The sequence below is a fragment of the Dendrobates tinctorius genome, unplaced genomic scaffold, assembly GCF_039654945.1.
Source record: "Dendrobates tinctorius isolate UK_male_01 unplaced genomic scaffold, ASM3965494v1 ptg000230l, whole genome shotgun sequence".
NCBI classification, from domain to species: domain Eukaryota; kingdom Metazoa; phylum Chordata; class Amphibia; order Anura; family Dendrobatidae; genus Dendrobates; species Dendrobates tinctorius.
Window position 1 is genome coordinate 3,767,438 of NW_027361897.1, and position 22,288 is coordinate 3,789,725.

Consider the following 22,288-nt stretch of genomic DNA (forward strand, 5'->3'; position numbering starts at 1 on the left):
CTTCGGTACATGTGATGACAGTTTTCTCACGTACAGGAGACACTGACACACGTAGACCCATTCAAATGAATGGGTCTATGCATATGTCAGCGTGTTTTCATGGAACGTGTGCAAAACCCGCTGACATGTCTGTTTTCTCCCGGGCGCACGAGCCGCAAAACGTCCCACACACGTGCATACAGAGAACACACATTGATGTCCTCCGTGTGCACGGACAGCTGCTGGGGAAGAAGCGCTACTGTAAGCGCTGTTCCTCGGCGGCTGGTGATGAACGCGGCTGTCATTATTCTCCCCTGCTCTGCCGTGAGCAGAGGAGAATGAATGAAAGCCAAACCCGACGTGGGGTCCCCCTATGTTTTTGAACCAACCCGGCAAAACTCATACGTGCAGGCTATTATTCTCAGGCTGGTAAGGGGCCATGAATAAGAGCCCCCCCAGCCTAAAAACAGCAGCCCGCAGCTGCCCCGAAAAGGCACATCTATTATATGCGCCAATTCTGGAGCTTTTCCCTTTAGCGGTGGCAAGTGGGGTAATGGGGGTTAAGGTCACCTTTCTATTGTAAGGTGACATCAAGCACATGGCTTAGTAATGGAGAAGCATCTATAAGACACCTTTCAATTACTAATCCTACAGTTGTGAAGGGGTTAAATAAACACACAACATGAATAAAGCATTTTAATTAAATAAAACACGACACAGTTTTGCCATCTTTATTGTTCTCCTAATCCAAGCGACGCCCTCGATCTCCTGTAATAAAATTTAAAATAACAAACCAACAATATACCATACCTGTTCTGCATTCAGTGTAATCCATATCTGGGGAATAATCAGTTTACAACTGGAGCGGTGCAGTGCGACTGCTCCGGCTGTAAACTACTGGGGAATGAATGAGAATCAGCGGGCGCAGGCTCAGTGACTAGCAGTGATGTCACTGAGTCTGTTCTCACTGTCGGCATGAACTTCTGTGACCTCAGGACGGTGGGAGAACGCAAGTGATGAGGTCACAGCAGTTCAAGTCTGTCACAGTCTGTCTGTTCATTTATTTATTCTCCTCTGCTCGCGCTGATCGCGGCAGAGCAGGGGAGAATAGATGAAAGCCGCATTCAGCGCCTGCCGCCGGGGAACAGCGCTTACAGTAGCGCTTCTTCCCTGGCGGCCTTCCGTGTGGTACTGCAGTGGCACACGGTTGCCACAAGTGTGCTGCGCATAGTACACACACGGACACATGGACAATGGTGTCTCCGGTACCATTTTTTCCGGTACAGGAAATATCAGGACGTGTGAAACCGGCCTTACACACCATTTTTGGTGCAGAAAAATCCTCAAATACTCAATGTGTGCACCTTAGGGTATGTGCACACAACGTTCTTTACATACCGATGTACCTGCTGAATTTTTGAAGCAGTAGACTTTTGGGGTTACTTTTGTCACCGGCCTATTTTTACATATTATATATATATATAAACTAATGATCTGTGAAGAATGGTCTGGTCACTTCTTTTAGTTGCCTCATTGCTTTCTATGTCTCAATCAGTTAAAATAAGACCAAAAAGTCTAAACTTATGCACAGCAAGTCGTTTTGACATTGCTGTTCACATGCTTGATCTATTGGCATTTTTTAAGTGCTTTTTAAGGCAAATTGCGTCGGCTTTTTCCTAAAGTGGCTTCACTAAGAAAAACGCGGAAGCTCTGCCACATGAAAGAAAACATAGAGTACGCATAGTCTAAGGGCTATTTCAGATGTCCGTGATAATTGGTCCAATGTCGGATCGCAATGCATGGACTATCCGCGCGTCTCCTGATCCGCGCGTCACAGCTTCATATATTTCATGCATTGCGATCTGAAATCAGACCAATTATCATGGACATGATTTAGACTGAAAATCTTCAATGTATCCATCCTGAGTGAACATACCCTTAAAATGTTTGTCCGGTTTTAATAAAAAACAAAACCAATTGATAAATCTTTATAAAACTACAGATGATACGTTGTGACGTTATGATGAGCTATTAAAAAAATTTCCGCAATACATTAACTTACTACTGCAACGTTGATCTGTGAGCACCATGAGAAATTTTAAGCTAGTGTAGTAATCGCAGGCACGCGGGATGCAGTGACGAGACGGGAGCCGGAGTAAGCTTTAAGTGTAACTTTTATATAGATAAATATGCACCCCTTTAGGGCTATCTTGAGTAACCAGCAAGCTAACAACCGTTATCCTCGCAGGGATCAGAACAACAATACACAAGTAACACAATAACAACTACCCGGTTAGAACCGGTAGCTATGAGGCCGTGGAATGTCCGACTACGAGTCCAGAAACTATGATTATGCAACTACAACGTGTCACTTATCCTTCTCTGACAACCGTCAGAGTGGTGATCGATGTCTGTTCGAAGTCTCAGCCGCTGGGCCCAGCCGACGAGGAGTTGACACAAGCTTCTGGTGTTCCTATGCCCAGGTGTAGCAAGGGCACAAGAGGCCCCTGTAGGGTTCCTCTGCGTGGCGCCTCCTGGCGATGACGGGGCGACGATGGTCGGGGCCCGGGGCGTGTAGGCCTCAGCCGCAGGCTGGAGTCGGACAGGGGTGGCAGCGGGTAGGCCGCAGCCGTGGGCTGGAGTCGGACAGAGGCGGCCGCGGGCGGCAGCAGACAGGCCGCAACCGCAGGCTGGAGTTGGCAGGCTGCGGCCTGGAGTAAGGCAGTGGTGGCCGCGGACAGCAGTGGGCAGGCCGCAACCGCGGGCTGGAGCTGGGCAGCGGCGGCCACGGGCGGCAGCAGGCAGGCCGCAACCGTGGGCTGGAGCTGGGCAGTGGCGGTCGCGGGTGGCAGCAGGCAGGCCGCATCCGCGGATTGAAGTGGTGGGAGAGGGTGTGCGGTCATTTGGTCGGCGGCCCTCTGCTGGGCCGCTCGGGGCTGTCTCCTCCCTGACAGTGGTGAGTTCCCCTCCGTTCTCTCTGGTCGTCGCTCTCTCCTGCGGTCTCTGGCTCTCTGTTGCCGCCTAGGCCGCCTACGCCTTCTCTCCTGCTCTGTCGAGTGCCCCCTGCTGGAGTTCTCAACTCCCTTTATATCGGCTCCGCCACCACTCCTTCTAGAACTGTCTCTGGTCCGTCCTCTCAATATATCCCCCGGAAAGAGTCTCCCTAGGAACCTTGGTGACAGTCCCCTTGGTTCCGGTCTGTTTACACAGCGGGGACTCTCCCTCCTACACTAGCAGCAGAAAAAAATCATTTTTTGTGGTTTACAAATTAGAGTGTGACTCCTACATGCTGAAAGGACCCCAAACAATTCTCTGTATCTTAAAAATTGATATGTATTGTTTAATTTCGGCCTACCAGGATTTACCGCTTTCTTTTGATCAGTTGGGTCAAACCTGAAGTTTGGGTGAGGTTAGAGATAAGGAGTAAGATACCAATGTTTGTGTAGTTAGTGAATGAAATCTCTTATAAAATAAAAAAAGATTTCTACGTGTAAAATATCTTTGGAGTGCAGGTAATACAAGTGCAGAGTCACTAACTTTTCCTATCCATTAGCTGAATTACAGTGTCTTGGATGAGTGACCAAGGTCTTATGAATTAATCATGTGACTCCCACGAACATCTCAAGTGCAAAGTGTTCTTAGGCACAAACCCGCAAAGCACCGATCTTCAGGAAATTACCGGTCTGCTATAAGAATGCGAGATAAACTGTGAGTCATTCTCCGTCATATCAGATTCTTGCTGTGATTCTGTATCGGACAGGCTATGTGGTTGATTCTAATAGAGATTTTCATTAGAATTATTATTTGGGAATGTCTGAAACTATTTTAGACTTTTTGTTAAGTAGTTTGATGTTAGGCTGAATTTCCCCTTATTTATGGCATAAGGATCAATTTTATTGTGTCTCAGTGTACCACATCTGATGTCAAAAGCGCATCACTTCTCATCCAGCATTTTACTAGTTTATACTGCAAAACTCGAGAGTCAAATTGAAAATGTCAACAAGTAGCATTTTGTGACCTGACTCTTGAAGACTCTAGTGCAACAGCTTGTGTGCTACACGAATGGGAATAATCCCAAAGAAAACTTTGTGATCAGTGTCCCACATCAGTTTTGTAGCCAGCCAGATGGCTCGATAAGTGGAAACAAAACCTTAAATGACATCTTGTATCCGTTAATCCGTATAGGACACACCTGTCATGCCACTACAATGCAGGTAAATGCAAGCTCCACTAGATGGCAATAAAGTGCAAGGAGGACTGCACATAGCAAGGCCAGACCTGCAATGCAGCGGCAAGGCCACCACCAGGTGGCAGCAGAATAGTCAAATAAGTCGGGTCAATATAAGACTGTATCGCAGTACAAAAGAAATAAGTAAACACAGCATCAAAAACAAGCCAAATGGGTCATTACTGGTCAGGATCAGATATGCCAAAGACAAGAGACAAAACAACAAGTCAGAGTCCAAGCCAAGTCAAAACCAGGGAGTCAGTACACGAAAGGGAGACACAAATCGGGAAGGGAAGAGGGGATAAACAGACAGGGGTTCAGTAAGCAGCAGCAGGCCAATCAGGGCAAACGGGGTCAGCTACACACGCCATAGGCAGAAAGTATAACTGACATGGTCGGCAGGACGCAGCTGAGATAAATAGCAAACCTGAGACCTGACTGAGGTTGAGAAAATTAACCAATGGCATGACCACCCCGTAAAAAGGGGAAGACATGATTCCAAACCCGGTCTGGATCATGACAACACCTTACTATAAAACACACTCCAGGTTTAGATAACAGAAAATAAGACAACATACTGTATTTCCTATTAATTAAAACTTCCCCGCTGGTGTAAAGAAAGAGAGGGGTCAAGATCACTAATTTTAGGGTAGAATAGGGAGATAATAGGCCTATTGATAGTGTTTGTGTGCAACATGTGTATTATACTCATGTAGCTTTACAGCACATAATAATAATAATAAATTTTATTTTTATAGCGCCGACATATTCCGCAGCACTTTACATTTCAGAGGGGATTTGTACAGACAATAGACATTACAGCATAACAATAATCACATACAGTAGATTATAACAAATACCAAGAGGAGTGAGGGCCCTGCTCGCAAGCTTACAGTCTATGAGGAAAGAGGTAGACACGAAAGGTGGGTGGTAACAGTTGCCCTGATTGTATGGACCAGCCATAATGTTAAGTGTGTAACAGTACAGACACAGAGGGCTAATGGATGCATAAAGCATGTGGGAACATGATGCTGGGAACCTGGTTATGGTAAAATTTTTGGCTCTGCCACACAGGGATAGGTTAGGTTAATGTGTTGAGGCGATAGGCCAGTCTGAATAAATGCGTTTTCAGGACACGCTTAAAATTGTGGGGACTGGGGACTAATCGTATTGACCTGGGAAGTGCATTCCAAAGAATTGGCGCGGCACGTGTAAAGTCTTGGAGACGGGAGTGGGAGGTTCTGACTATTGAGGATACTAACCTCAGGTCATCAGCAGAACGGAGGGCGCGGGTAGGGTGGTATACTGAAACAAGGGAGGAGATGTAGGGTGGTGCTGAGCCATGGAGGGCTTTGTGGGTGAGGGTAATAAGTTTATACTGAATTCTGGAGTGGATGGGTAGCCAGTGTAATGACTGGCACAAGGTAGAGGCATCGGTGTAACGATTGGTGAGGAATATGATCCTGGCTGCAGCATTCAAGACAGATTGGAGAGGGGAGAGTTTTGTAAGAGGGAGACCGATTAGAAGAGAGTTACAATAGTCGAGACGAGAATGAATAAGAGAAACAGTAAGAGTTTTTGCAGAGTCAAAAGTAAGAAAAGGTCGAATTCTAGAAATGTTTTTGAGGTGCAGATGACAAGAGCGAGCCAGTGATCGAATGTGGGGGGCAAAGGAAAGCTCGGAATCAAGTATGACCCCAAGACAGCGGGCATGTTGCTGGGGAGTAATAGTGGAACCACAGACGGAAATGGCAATGTCGGGTGTAGGTACATTAGTAGCGGGAGGAAATACAAGGAGTTCAGTCTTTGATAGGTTCAGTTTCAGATATAGTGAGGACATGATATTAGACACAGCGTTTAGACAATCGCCAGTGTTTTCTAGAAAGGCTGGCGTGATGTCAGGAGAAGAAGCGTATAATTGGGTGTCATCAGCATAGAGATGGTACTGGAAACCAAATCTACTGATTGTTTGACCAATAGGGGCAGTGTACAAGGAGAAGAGGAGGGGGCCTAGAACCGATCCTTGAGGAACCCCAACAGTAAGAGGAAGGTGAGAGGAGGAGGAACCGGCAAAAGAAACAGTAAAGGAGCGGTCGGAGAGATAGGAGGAGAACCAGGAGAGAACGGTGTCCTTGAGGCCAATGGAACGGAGCATAGTGAGGAGGAGCTGATGATCCACAGTGTCGAATGCTGCAGAGAGATCCAAGAGAATTAGCATGGAGTAATGACCATTTGATTTAGCTGTTAGCAGATCATTAGAGACTTTAGTGAGGGCAGTTTCAGTGGAGTGTAAAGAGCGGAAACCGGATTGGAGAGGGTCGAGAACAGAGTTTTCTGAGAGATAGCGGATAAGACGGGAGTGGACCAGGCGTTCCAGGAGTTTAGAGATGAAGGGAAGATTAGAGACAGGTCTATAGTTAGCGGCACAATTTTGGTCGAGGGATGGTTTTTTAAGTAGTGGATGTATGATGGCATGCTTAAATGAGGAGGGAAAAATACCAGAAGAGAGAGAGAGGTTAAATATTTTAGTTAGGTGAGGGGTGACAGCAGGGGAAAGGCACTGGAGGAGATGTGACGGAAATGGGTCACTGGTGCAAGTAGTTGGGCGAGAAGATGCAAGGAGCCTGCTTACTTCTTCTTCTGTGACTAGTTCAAAATCAGAGAGTGAGTTAGATGCAGTGGGGGAGGGAGGACAGTGCATGGTATGAGGGGATTTGGAGATAATTTCCTGTCGGATCTGGTCAATTTTTTCTTTGAAGTAATTGGCCAGATCGTCAGCTCGGAGCTCAGTGGTTGGGGCCTGTACTCTTGGATTGAGTAGAGAATGAAAAGTGTCAAAGAGACGTTTCGGGTTATTGGACAGTGAGATGATGAGGGTGTTGAAATAGGTTTGTTTGGAGAGGTGAAGGGCAGTGTTGTATGTTCTAAGCATAAACTTAAAATGGATGAAATCTTCGTGTAGATTGGATTTTCTCCACAGACGTTCGGCGCACCTGGAGCACCGCTGCAGGAAACGTGTTTGCACCGTGTGCCAGGGTTGTCGCCGTCTGCGTTGTGGTGTTCTATTTATAGGGGGTGCAAATTCATCCAGGGCACTTTGAAGTGTTTCATTGTAATGCTTCAAAGCAGAATCAGGACATGAGAGGGAGGAGATAGGGGCCAATGAAGACTGCAAGTTCTTCAGAAGTTTCTGGGTGTTAATGGCCTGTGTGTTTCTATAAGTCTGGACAGTGGGGGTGACCTGAGCAGCCTGGCAGTTCTTTATAGAGAATGAAAGAAGATTGTGGTCAGAGAGCGGGAGAGGGGAGTTTGCAAAATCATCCACTGCACAAAGCCGAGAGAAGACCAAGTCGAGGGAGTTTCCGTCTTCATGCGTTGGAGAATTAGTAAGCTGCGAAAGGCCAAATGAGGAGGTTAGAGATAAAAGGTGAGTAGCAGATGGGGAGAGGGGAAGAGCAATGGGGATGTTGAAATCTCCCATGATGAGGGTAGGGATGTCACAGGAGAGAAAATGTGGAAGCCAAGTGGCAAAATGATCCAGAAACTGATGGGAGGGGCCGGGAGGACGATATACCACCGCCACTCGCATGGAGAAGGGGGTGTAGAGTCTGACGGCATGGACCTCAAAAGAAGGGAAGACAAGTGAGGGTAGTTGAGGGATAACCTGAAAGGTACATTTTGGTGATAGGAGCAGACCAACGCCTCCACCAGCTCTATTGTCTGATCTTGGGGTATGAGAGAAGTGTAGCCCCCCGTATGAAAGAGCAGCAGCAGCGGTAGTATCTGACTGCTGGATCCAGGTTTCAGTAAGAGCCAGAAGGTTAAGAGAATTAGAAAGGAAGAAGTCATGAATGAAGGAGAGTTTGTTACACACTGAGCGAGAATTCCAAAGTGCACAATTAAGAGAGACAGATGGCATGCAGGGAATATTAATAAGATTAGAGGGGTTTCTGAGTGTAGCAGTGGGGGGGTTTGACTTTCTATAACATGGGGGACCAGGGTTGGGAGCAATGTCTCCTGCAACTAGGAGAAGGAGGATAGAAAGAGTGAGCAGATGGTTAAGTGATTTGTGAGAGCGTCTCTGGTGTTGAATGGTGGGACTGGCTGGATCTGTGCAATTTAACAATGTGAAAAGAGCATGAGTGCTATACATAGGAGAGGAAAGGAGCGAGGGGCCAATATGGATGGAGTGTGGAGAGTTAATGCCAGGGCGGTGGATGTGTGTGAATGCAGCGGCCAGGATAAAAATTACACAAATGCATATGGTATATATTTGTTGTACTCCAAATGTACAGGGAGTAGATGTATATAAATGTCTTACCTGTCTCCTGCCCTGTTTAACTGCCATGTTATAACTGCCAGAAGTACTTTGATACATGTACTTCGATAACATGTGCATAAATGCCACCCCTGCATAAATGCTCCCCCTAGCTATGTCTGAATATATAGGAGGTTAAGGCTAAGTTTTTTTTGTTTTTTTTTTGGCTCTCTCTTCTCGTTAATCAATCACACTAAATTGAGACACCAGGACCCAATAAAATGTTGTGGTCAAATAAACACATGTCCAGCACTACATGGATCATAAAGCACTTTGAAAAGTTTCTTGACCTCACAACATAAGGGGACAAGCAGAGTAAGTTGAAATAACTATATACCAGATATAAGCTTGCAGAGTTGAAAACACATAGATAGCATTCAGGATTAACTGCTTGCTGACATTGAATGGAGACACAGGAGTGGATTCAGAGCAGAGATTGGAAAAGCTGGTTACCAGATATAAGCTTGCAGAGTTGAAAACACATAGATAGCATTCAGGATTAACTGCTTGCTGACATTGAATGGAGACACAGGAGTGGATTCAGAGCAGAGATTGGAAAAGCTGGTTACCAGATATAAGCTTGCAGAGTTGAAAACACATAGATAGCATTCAGGATTAACTGCTTGCTGACATTGAATGGAGACACAGGAGTGGATTCAGAGCAGAGATTGGAAAAGCTGGTTACCAGATATAAGCTTGCAGAGTTGAAAACACATAGATAGCATTCAGGATTAACTGCTTGCTGACATTGAATGGAGACACAGGAGTGGATTCAGAGCAGAGATTGGAAAAGCTGGTTACCAGATATAAGCTTGCAGAGTTGAAAACACATAGATAGCATTCAGGATTAACTGCTTGCTGACATTGAATGGAGACACAGGAGTGGATTCAGAGCAGAGATTGGAAAAGCTGGTTACCAGATATAAGCTTGCAGAGTTGAAAACACATAGATAGCATTCAGGATTAACTGCTTGCTGACATTGAATGGAGACACAGGAGTGGATTCAGAGCAGAGATTGGAAAAGCTGGTTACCTGTATGAAGAGAATAGAGATGCGTGTCACATTCATCCATGTTATAACTGCCAGAAGTACTTTGATACATGTACTTCGATAACATGTGCATAAATGCCACCCCTGCATAAATGCTCCCCCTAGCTATGTCTGAATATATAGGAGGTTAAGGCTAAGTTTTTTTTTTTGGCTCTCTCTTCTCGTTAATCAATCACACTAAATTGAGACACCAGGACCCAATAAAATGTTGTGGTCAAATAAACACATGTCCAGCACTACATGGATCATAAAGCACTTTGAAAAGTTTCTTGACCTCACAACATAAGGGGACAAGCAGAGTAAGTTGAAATAACTATATACCAGATATAAGCTTGCAGAGTTGAAAACACATAGATAGCATTCAGGATTAACTGCTTGCTGACATTGAATGGAGACACAGGAGTGGATTCAGAGCAGAGATTGGAAAAGCTGGTTACCAGATATAAGCTTGCAGAGTTGAAAACACATAGATAGCATTCAGGATTAACTGCTTGCTGACATTGAATGGAGACACAGGAGTGGATTCAGAGCAGAGATTGGAAAAGCTGGTTACCAGATATAAGCTTGCAGAGTTGAAAACACATAGATAGCATTCAGGATTAACTGCTTGCTGACATTGAATGGAGACACAGGAGTGGATTCAGAGCAGAGATTGGAAAAGCTGGTTACCAGATATAAGCTTGCAGAGTTGAAAACACATAGATAGCATTCAGGATTAACTGCTTGCTGACATTGAATGGAGACACAGGAGTGGATTCAGAGCAGAGATTGGAAAAGCTGGTTACCAGATATAAGCTTGCAGAGTTGAAAACACATAGATAGCATTCAGGATTAACTGCTTGCTGACATTGAATGGAGACACAGGAGTGGATTCAGAGCAGAGATTGGAAAAGCTGGTTACCTGTATGAAGAGAATAGAGATGCGTGTCACATTCATCCATGTTATAACTGCCAGAAGTACTTTGATACATGTACTTCGATAACATGTGCATAAATGCCACCCCTGCATAAATGCTCCCCCTAGCTATGTCTGAATATATAGGAGGTTAAGGCTAAGTTTTTTTTTTTTTTTTTTGGCTCTCTCTTCTCGTTAATCAATCACACTAAATTGAGACACCAGGACCCAATAAAATGTTGTGGTCAAATAAACACATGTCCAGCACTACATGGATCATAAAGCACTTTGAAAAGTTTCTTGACCTCACAACATAAGGGGACAAGCAGAGTAAGTTGAAATAACTATATACCAGATATAAGCTTGCAGAGTTGAAAACACATAGATAGCATTCAGGATTAACTGCTTGCTGACATTGAATGGAGACACAGGAGTGGATTCAGAGCAGAGATTGGAAAAGCTGGTTACCAGATATAAGCTTGCAGAGTTGAAAACACATAGATAGCATTCAGGATTAACTGCTTGCTGACATTGAATGGAGACACAGGAGTGGATTCAGAGCAGAGATTGGAAAAGCTGGTTACCAGATATAAGCTTGCAGAGTTGAAAACACATAGATAGCATTCAGGATTAACTGCTTGCTGACATTGAATGGAGACACAGGAGTGGATTCAGAGCAGAGATTGGAAAAGCTGGTTACCTGTATGAAGAGAATAGAGATGCGTGTCACATTCATCCATGTTATAACTGCCAGAAGTACTTTGATACATGTACTTCGATAACATGTGCATAAATGCCACCCCTGCATAAATGCTCCCCCTAGCTATGTCTGAATATATAGGAGGTTAAGGCTAAGTTTTTTTTTGTTTTTTTTTGGCTCTCTCTTCTCGTTAATCAATCACACTAAATTGAGACACCAGGACCCAATAAAATGTTGTGGTCAAATAAACACATGTCCAGCACTACATGGATCATAAAGCACTTTGAAAAGTTTCTTGACCTCACAACATAAGGGGACAAGCAGAGTAAGTTGAAATAACTATATACCAGATATAAGCTTGCAGAGTTGAAAACACATAGATAGCATTCAGGATTAACTGCTTGCTGACATTGAATGGAGACACAGGAGTGGATTCAGAGCAGAGATTGGAAAAGCTGGTCCAGATATAAGCTTGCAGAGTTGAAAACACATAGATAGCATTCAGGATTAACTGCTTGCTGACATTGAATGGAGACACAGGAGTGGATTCAGAGCAGAGATTGGAAAAGCTGGTTACCAGATATAAGCTTGCAGAGTTGAAAACACATAGATAGCATTCAGGATTAACTGCTTGCTGACATTGAATGGAGACACAGGAGTGGATTCAGAGCAGAGATTGGAAAAGCTGGTTACCTGTATGAAGAGAATAGAGATGCGTGTCACATTCATCCATGTTATAACTGCCAGAAGTACTTTGATACATGTACTTCGATAACATGTGCATAAATGCCACCCCTGCATAAATGCTCCCCCTAGCTATGTCTGAATATATAGGAGGTTAAGGCTAAGTTTTTTTTTTTTTTTTTTGGCTCTCTCTTCTCGTTAATCAATCACACTAAATTGAGACACCAGGACCCAATAAAATGTTGTGGTCAAATAAACACATGTCCAGCACTACATGGATCATAAAGCACTTTGAAAAGTTTCTTGACCTCACAACATAAGGGGACAAGCAGAGTAAGTTGAAATAACTATATACCAGATATAAGCTTGCAGAGTTGAAAACACATAGATAGCATTCAGGATTAACTGCTTGCTGACATTGAATGGAGACACAGGAGTGGATTCAGAGCAGAGATTGGAAAAGCTGGTTACCAGATATAAGCTTGCAGAGTTGAAAACACATAGATAGCATTCAGGATTAACTGCTTGCTGACATTGAATGGAGACACAGGAGTGGATTCAGAGCAGAGATTGGAAAAGCTGGTTACCAGATATAAGCTTGCAGAGTTGAAAACACATAGATAGCATTCAGGATTAACTGCTTGCTGACATTGAATGGAGACACAGGAGTGGATTCAGAGCAGAGATTGGAAAAGCTGGTTACCTGTATGAAGAGAATAGAGATGCGTGTCACATTCATCCATGTTATAACTGCCAGAAGTACTTTGATACATGTACTTCGATAACATGTGCATAAATGCCACCCCTGCATAAATGCTCCCCCTAGCTATGTCTGAATATATAGGAGGTTAAGGCTAAGTTTTTTTTTTTTTTTTTTGGCTCTCTCTTCTCGTTAATCAATCACACTAAATTGAGACACCAGGACCCAATAAAATGTTGTGGTCAAATAAACACATGTCCAGCACTACATGGATCATAAAGCACTTTGAAAAGTTTCTTGACCTCACAACATAAGGGGACAAGCAGAGTAAGTTGAAATAACTATATACCAGATATAAGCTTGCAGAGTTGAAAACACATAGATAGCATTCAGGATTAACTGCTTGCTGACATTGAATGGAGACACAGGAGTGGATTCAGAGCAGAGATTGGAAAAGCTGGTTACCAGATATAAGCTTGCAGAGTTGAAAACACATAGATAGCATTCAGGATTAACTGCTTGCTGACATTGAATGGAGACACAGGAGTGGATTCAGAGCAGAGATTGGAAAAGCTGGTTACCAGATATAAGCTTGCAGAGTTGAAAACACATAGATAGCATTCAGGATTAACTGCTTGCTGACATTGAATGGAGACACAGGAGTGGATTCAGAGCAGAGATTGGAAAAGCTGGTTACCTGTATGAAGAGAATAGAGATGCGTGTCACATTCATCCATGTTATAACTGCCAGAAGTACTTTGATACATGTACTTCGATAACATGTGCATAAATGCCACCCCTGCATAAATGCTCCCCCTAGCTATGTCTGAATATATAGGAGGTTAAGGCTAAGTTTTTTTTTTTTTTTTTTGGCTCTCTCTTCTCGTTAATCAATCACACTAAATTGAGACACCAGGACCCAATAAAATGTTGTGGTCAAATAAACACATGTCCAGCACTACATGGATCATAAAGCACTTTGAAAAGTTTCTTGACCTCACAACATAAGGGGACAAGCAGAGTAAGTTGAAATAACTATATACCAGATATAAGCTTGCAGAGTTGAAAACACATAGATAGCATTCAGGATTAACTGCTTGCTGACATTGAATGGAGACACAGGAGTGGATTCAGAGCAGAGATTGGAAAAGCTGGTTACCAGATATAAGCTTGCAGAGTTGAAAACACATAGATAGCATTCAGGATTAACTGCTTGCTGACATTGAATGGAGACACAGGAGTGGATTCAGAGCAGAGATTGGAAAAGCTGGTTACCAGATATAAGCTTGCAGAGTTGAAAACACATAGATAGCATTCAGGATTAACTGCTTGCTGACATTGAATGGAGACACAGGAGTGGATTCAGAGCAGAGATTGGAAAAGCTGGTTACCTGTATGAAGAGAATAGAGATGCGTGTCACATTCATCCATGTTATAACTGCCAGAAGTACTTTGATATATGTACTTCGATAACATGTGCATAAATGCCACCCCTGCATAAATGCTCCCCCTAGCTATGTCTGAATATATAGGAGGTTAAGGCTAAGTTTTTTTTTTTTTTTTTTGGCTCTCTCTTCTCGTTAATCAATCACACTAAATTGAGACACCAGGACCCAATAAAATGTTGTGGTCAAATAAACACATGTCCAGCACTACATGGATCATAAAGCACTTTGAAAAGTTTCTTGACCTCACAACATAAGGGGACAAGCAGAGTAAGTTGAAATAACTATATACCAGATATAAGCTTGCAGAGTTGAAAACACATAGATAGCATTCAGGATTAACTGCTTGCTGACATTGAATGGAGACACAGGAGTGGATTCAGAGCAGAGATTGGAAAAGCTGGTTACCAGATATAAGCTTGCAGAGTTGAAAACACATAGATAGCATTCAGGATTAACTGCTTGCTGACATTGAATGGAGACACAGGAGTGGATTCAGAGCAGAGATTGGAAAAGCTGGTTACCAGATATAAGCTTGCAGAGTTGAAAACACATAGATAGCATTCAGGATTAACTGCTTGCTGACATTGAATGGAGACACAGGAGTGGATTCAGAGCAGAGATTGGAAAAGCTGGTTACCTGTATGAAGAGAATAGAGATGCGTGTCACATTCATCCATGTTATAACTGCCAGAAGTACTTTGATACATGTACTTCGATAACATGTGCATAAATGCCACCCCTGCATAAATGCTCCCCCTAGCTATGTCTGAATATATAGGAGGTTAAGGCTAAGTTTTTTTTGTTTTTTTTTGGCTCTCTCTTCTCGTTAATCAATCACACTAAATTGAGACACCAGGACCCAATAAAATGTTGTGGTCAAATAAACACATGTCCAGCACTACATGGATCATAAAGCACTTTGAAAAGTTTCTTGACCTCACAACATAAGGGGACAAGCAGAGTAAGTTGAAATAACTATATACCAGATATAAGCTTGCAGAGTTGAAAACACATAGATAGCATTCAGGATTAACTGCTTGCTGACATTGAATGGAGACACAGGAGTGGATTCAGAGCAGAGATTGGAAAAGCTGGTTACCAGATATAAGCTTGCAGAGTTGAAAACACATAGATAGCATTCAGGATTAACTGCTTGCTGACATTGAATGGAGACACAGGAGTGGATTCAGAGCAGAGATTGGAAAAGCTGGTTACCAGATATAAGCTTGCAGAGTTGAAAACACATAGATAGCATTCAGGATTAACTGCTTGCTGACATTGAATGGAGACACAGGAGTGGATTCAGAGCAGAGATTGGAAAAGCTGGTTACCAGATATAAGCTTGCAGAGTTGAAAACACATAGATAGCATTCAGGATTAACTGCTTGCTGACATTGAATGGAGACACAGGAGTGGATTCAGAGCAGAGATTGGAAAAGCTGGTTACCTGTATGAAGAGAATAGAGATGCGTGTCACATTCATCCATGTTATAACTGCCAGAAGTACTTTGATACATGTACTTCGATAACATGTGCATAAATGCCACCCCTGCATCACACATATATACACATTATGTAGATACAGTTGTCGCCAAAAGTATTGACACCCCTGCAATTCTGTCAGATAATACTCAGTTTCTTCCTGAAAAATGATTGCAAACACAAATTCTTTGGTATTATTATCTTCATTTAATTTGTCTTAAATGAAAAAACACAAAAAGAATTGTCCTAAAGCCAAATTGGATATAATTCCACACCAAACATAAAAAAGAGGGTGGAACAAAAGTATTGGCACTGTTCGAAAAATCATGTGACGCTTCTTTAATTTGTGTAATTAACAGCACCTGTAACTTACCTGTGGCACCTAACAGGTGTTGGCAATAACTAAATCACACTTGCAGCCAGTTGACATGGATTAAAGTTGACTCAACCTCTGTCCTGTGTCCTTGTGTGTACCACATTGAGCATGGAGAAAAGAAAGAAGACCAAAGACCTGTCTGAGGACTTGAGAAACCAAATTGTGAGGAAGCATGAGCAATCTCAAGGCTACAAGTCCATCTCCAAAGACCTGAATGTTCCTGTGTCTACCGTGCGCAGTGTCATCAAGAAGTTTAAAGCCCATGGCACTGTGGCTAACCTCCCTAGATGTGGACGGAAAAGAAAAATTGACAAGAGATTTCAACGCAAGAGTGTGCGGATGTTGGATAAAGAACCTCGACTAACATCCAAACAAGTTCAAGCTGCCCTGCAGTCCGAGGGTGCAACAGTGTCAACCCGTACTATCTGTCGGCGTCTGACTGAAAAGGGACTGTATGGTAGGAGACCCAGGAAGACCCCACTTCTTACCCTGAGACATAAAAAAGCCAGGCTGGAGTTTGCCAAAACTTACCTGAAAAAGCCTAAAACATTTTGGAAGAATGTTCTCTGGTCAGATGAGACAAAAGTAGAGCTTTTTGGGCAAAGGCATCAACATAGAGTTACAGGAGAAAAAAAGAGGCATTCAAAGAAAAGAACACGGTCCCTACAATCAAACATGGCGGAGGTTCCCTGATGTTTTGGGGTTGCTTTGCTGCCTCTGGTGCTGGACTGCTTGACCGTGTGCATGGCATTATGAAGTCAGAAGACTACCAACAAATTTTGCAGCATAATGTAGGGCCCAGTGTGAGAAAGCTGGGTCTCTGTCAGAGGTCATGGGTCTTCCAGCAGGGCAATGACCCAAAACACACTTCAAAAAGCACTAGGAAATGGTTTGAAAGAAAGCACTGGAGACTTCTAAGGTGGCCAGCAAGGAGTCCAGACCTGAATCCCATAGAACACCTGTGGAGAGATCTAAAAATGGCAGTTTGGAGAAGGCATCTTTCAAATATGAGGGACCTGGAGCAGTTTGCCAAAGAAGAATGGTCTAAAATTCCAGCAGAGCATTGTAAGAAACTCATTGATGGTTACCGGAAGTGGTTGGTCGCAGTTATTTTGGCTAAAGGTTGTGCAACCAAGTATTAAGCTAAGGGTGCTAATACTTTTGTCTGGCCCATTTTTAGAGTTTTGTGTTAAATGATCAATGTTTTGCTTTTTGCTTCATTCTCTTTTGTGTTTTTTCATTTAAGACAAATTAAATGAAGATAATAATACCAAAGAATTTGTGTTTGCAATCATTTTCAGGAAGAAACTGAGTATTATCTGACAGAATTGCAGGGGTGTCAATACTTTTGGCCACAACTGTATGTACAGTTATCTCTGTATGCACACATATACATAGAATGCTCTCAGTCACGGATAGGACCAGCCACTGAACAGAAAATCCCAGAAAGAGCAGAGGATTAAATGATGAAAACACAAGTTATAATAACTGAATCGTTTATCACAAAACTATATATCAATCTGCTCATCGCCTCCTGCTCTATAACACGGTGCCTGCAGATTGCACTACATTTGCATGGTGAGAGATTCCCTTCATTCAGGCATCCAATTTTATTTCACACATATGAAAAAAAGGACCAATTTTCATCATTGTTTGGTCGGTGTGTTCATTTTTACCATCAGAGTTTTATCAGTGATTTTCTCGTATGAAAAAAATAAAGAATAAAATGCAAAGCTTATCCTACTCATTACAGCGGTAAAAAAGGACAGTATACAGTCAGGACACGAATGACATCCATGTGCTGTCTGCGATTTTTACAGACCAATAGACTTGTATGGGTGATTTTGATCCGTGACTCATCAAAAATGGACGTCGCTATGATTCTTTTTTTGAAGACGTAATGTCTGCAAAACACAGACGTGTGAACAGCTTCATAGTATATAATGAGTACATGTTCTATCATGGATATAACAAGTACATGAAAAACAAACTCCTGTATAAGGCCTAATATTGCAACTTTGGGACTCGCTGAAAGGGATAATAAAACAGGTTATTTTTTGATCTTAAGATTAAAAGTTAAGTTTTATTATCCCTTTCAGTGAGTCCTAATAATTCAGGGATAAATATACCTCTGTCAGTGAAATTCTAATATTGCAACTTTGCCACATTCAAGTCCAAATCCCCTGCTTAGGCCTCTTTCACACTTCAGTTTTTTACAATCAGTCACAATCCGCCAGGTTTTGAAAAAAACGGATCCTCAATTTTCTTTTGAGGATCCGTTTTTTTTCCCCATTGACTTCCATTATTGGCGGATTGTGACGGATTGCCGTCCGTTGCATCCGTTTTTTTTGCGGATCCATCAAAAGTTGCTGTCCGTCACCATCCTCAAAGATTTCAAAACGGAGCTTGCAATGTTTTTTTCTCTGGCGGATCCTCCAGACACTCATTTAACCCAAAATTCTTTCTGGGTGCCAGAGAAAAAAAAAAAATTCTCTCTCTCTCTCTCTTTCCTTTAAATTTCCTCATTTTCAGGATCCGTCTGAAAACGGATCCTGTGCCATCCGTTCACATCAGTTGAGAACGGATCCGCTTGTCTGACTTTTTGGCGGATTTGAACTGATGCAAAAAACTGAAGTGTGAAAGAGGCCTTAGACGTAAGTAAATATATCTTTGGAGAGTGTTATCCATTAGATAGAAAAGATAAAAACTAAAGCCCCCGTCACACACAGCGATCTCACCACAAGTTTTGTGACGCAACAGCGATCTCACCAGCGAGATCGCTGTGTGTGACATCTATCAGCGACCGGCCCCCCTGCCGGTATCGCTGATCGTTGTGGAAAGCCCTGGACATTTTTTTTGATCGTTGGTCTCCCGCTGACCAGCACGCATCGCTGCGTGTGACAGGCGGGAGACCAGCGATCAGCGCGCTGGTAACCAAGGTAAACAGCGTGTTTCTAAGCGCCTCCCGGCAGCTCACCAGTGATCATGTAGCGACACACCAGCGATCCTGACACGTTCATATCTTTGTCGGGATCGCTGGTGAGTCGCTATGTGTGACGGGGCCCAAAGAGTTCAGTTATCTAAGAAGATGATGACAAATAGCAAGCTTTTAAGGTTTTATGCAAGCTTTTTAGGTCTTTTTAGCCAGGTTTGGTGAGGAGACCTAAGCAGTCTGGAACACTTGCTATTTGCTATCAACCACTGAGGACTCACAGTCTTTTCTGATCATAGATAAAATACCTGCAGTCACCACTAGAGGGAGTTTAGAAGGTTATGGTCCATCTCTGTGGAGGCAGTGTGGAGCTCTGTATCAGTGAAATGTAGCCTTGGCTGCTATAAAGATATAAAGAATTTGTATCTATAAATGCCATGAAGTTAAAACATTGACATTATACAATCTTAGAAAATTCTCTTTAATAGGCACAATGCATACAGAAAATAAATACTCCTAGGGCCCCCATAATGACAGCTACAGACCCCATAGGAGGGACAGACCTCAGAGCAATGAAAGTAACAGAATTTAAAAGACCACCACATTTAGAAATGAATGATTTAATCAAACTAGAATTTTAGTTGCCCATGCTGTTTTTTTTTTTTCAGTCCATATACCTATAGCCGTTAATTGTGTTAGGTTCCTGCAGTGTTAACTGCAAGACTGGCCCCAGGGAGGGAAGGTGGAAAAGGCAGCTCCATAGGGGAATCAGTGGGAAGGTCTTAGGGAGATAGGAAGTAAGTAGTGATTGTTGGAGACAGGGGAGGTGAAAGAGAGAAGACGGTTTACCAGTGGTGAAATTACAGTTCTCAGCATGGAAAGGAACTACACACGTGGTCAAAATTGTTTAATGACAGAAAAACCCACAATGGTGACAAAAATAACTTGAATCTGACAAAAGTAATAATAAAGCAAAAATCTATGAAACTGAACAAATGAAAGTCAGACATTGCTTTTCAACCATGCTTCCACAGAATTTAAAAAAAAATAAAACTCATGAAATAGGCCTGGACAGAAATGATGGTACCCTTAACTTACTATTTTGTTGCACAACCTTTTGAGGTAATCACTGCAATCAAACGATTCCTGTAACTGTCAGTGAGACTTCTGCACCTCTCGACAGGTATTTTGGCCCACTCCTCAAGAGCACACTGCTCCAGTTGTCTCGTGTTTGAAGGTTGCCTTTTCCAGACGGCATGTTTCAGCTGTTTCCAAAGATGCTGAATAGGATTTAGGTCAGTGCTCATAGAAGGCCACTTCAGAATAGTCCAATGTTTTCCTCTTAGCCATTCTTGGATGTTTTTAGCTGTGTTTTGGGTCATTATCCTGTTGTAAGACTCATGACCTGCGACTGAGACCAAGCTTTCTGACACTGGGCAGCACATTTCTCTATCCCTTGATAGTCTTGAGATTTCATTGTACCCTGCACAGATTCTAGACACCCTGTGCCAGGAGCAGCAAAGCAGCCCCAGAACATAACAGAGCCTCCTCCATATTTCACAGTATGGACGGTCTTCTTTTCTTGATATGCTTCATTTTTCCATCTGTGAACATAGAGCTGATGTGTCTTGCCAAAAAGTTCAATTTTTCCCTCATCTGTCCATGGGACATGGGACATTCTCCCAGAAGCTTTATGGCTTGTCAACATGTAGTTTGGCAAATTCCAGTCTGGCTTTTTTATGATTTTTTTTCAACAATGATGTCCTCCTTGGTCTTCTCCCATGAAGTCCACTTTGGCTCATACAACGACGGATGGTGCGATCTGACACTCATGTTCCTTGAGCTTGAAGTTCATCTTTAATCTGCTTAGAAGTTTTTCTGGGCTCTTTTGTTACCATTCGTATTATCCATCTCTTTGATTTGTCATCAGTTGTCCTCCTGTGGCAACATCCAGCGAGGTTGGCTACAGTCCCATGGAGCTTAAATTTCTGAATAATATGTGCAGCTGTAGTCACAGGAACATCAAGCTGCTTGGAGATGTTCTTATAACTTTTACCTCTAACATGTTTGCCTATAATTTTCTTTCTAATCTCCTGAGACAACTCTATCCTTCGCTTCCTCTGGTCCATGTTGAGTGTGATACACATCATGTCACCAAACAGCACAGTGAGTATCTGTAGCCCTCTATACAGGCCACTCACTGATTCCAAGATTGTAGACACCTGTGATGCTAATTAGTGGACACACATTATTTTCAATGGTACCATTCTTTCTGTCTAGGTCTGTTTCGTGAGTTTCATTTTTTTTTCATTCTGTGGAAACATGGTTGAAAAGCAATGTCTGAATTTAATTTGTTCATTTTCATACATTTTTGATTTATTATTACTTTTGTCAGATTCAAGTTATTTCTGCCACCATTGTGAGTTTCTGTCATGAAACGAGGGGTACCAACAATTTTGACCAAGTGTGTAGTTACAGACATGGCAGGACATCACAGGCAAGTGGGGACCCCTGCAAGAAGAAAGCTTATAAGTCTGGGAAACGTATTGTCCAGTGAGAAGGGGACCTTGGGACAAGGTAGAGCCATGCTGTGAGTACTGAAACAGGGAACGTCTCTGAGAGGCCCCTGGGACTGATATAAGCAAGGACACAGGGTATCTGTCATGATCCATGCTGGATCATGACAGATAAAAGCACATGTAACCTTTTTTTTTTTCCTTAAGCTTGTGCTTAAGTTTTGGTTTTGCCCCCGGTGGCAATTAGGATTATTACACAGTGGTGTCTTTTGTTCTAGTTTGCCCCCGGTGGTGGTGAGCATCATTGCACTCTGGTTTCTTTAGTTTAGTGCATGATTATAAAGCAGGTGATTGCTCTGGCTCTGCTATAAAAGAGTGTCAGGTGTTGCAATCACTGTTGGTGATAGTGTTCATTTCAACCATCCTTGGTGGAGGAAGGATCTAGAAAGAGGTCCTGGCAGCTCAGTCAGAGCCCTGGTGTGGAAGGAGTCAGAGGGGATTTCCTTGCAGCTCTGACAAAGCTTGGTGGCAGCTATTCAGGAGGAAAGCTGCATTCTGGTGGTGGACTGTTGCTTGGAGCAAGAGCAACAGAGCAAAGCTAAGTGGTGTTTCCCTGTTTGTATTTTTCCCTGGTGTGTATTAGTACAGCGGTGGGGCCAGTGCCTGCACCATCCAGCAAGGGATAGGTGTAGGTTGTGCTAGGGTGACAGGTATCCTGATCGGCGCCCGGTGCGGAACCAGCCTAGGGAACATTAGGAGTGTGAGGGACGCTGACTCGGGAGTGCAGGAGGTCTCCACGTCCCCGTTCCCTATCCCTATTCATGTCTTATTGTTTCAGTTACCGGCCTACTGGTCGCATCACACAGTACGGGTCCACGTGACAGAATCAGGGTCATAGGGACACACCTGGATGCTTTTGAAGATGCAGGCAATTCCAACCTCTCTTCATTACTTTGTTGTACCTGTTGCTGGGAACCAA

General features: G+C 43.1%; 1 protein-coding gene across 3 annotated transcripts in view; it reads right to left on the reverse strand.

Annotated features, from left to right (window-relative positions):
* The window catches only part of PDZD7 (PDZ domain containing 7), a 114,213-nt gene that overhangs the window by 73,843 nt on the left and 18,082 nt on the right, over positions 1-22,288 (reverse strand). Inside the window, exon 2 of one of the 3 annotated variants that reach the window (XM_073555789.1) lies at positions 19,102-19,194. The gene's annotated coding sequence lies outside the window, so the exon portion shown is untranslated. Of the gene's footprint in view, positions 1-8,862; positions 9,114-19,101; positions 19,195-22,288 lie in introns of those variants that run through there. The other 2 variants (XM_073555790.1, XM_073555788.1) reach the window with 2 other exon arrangements.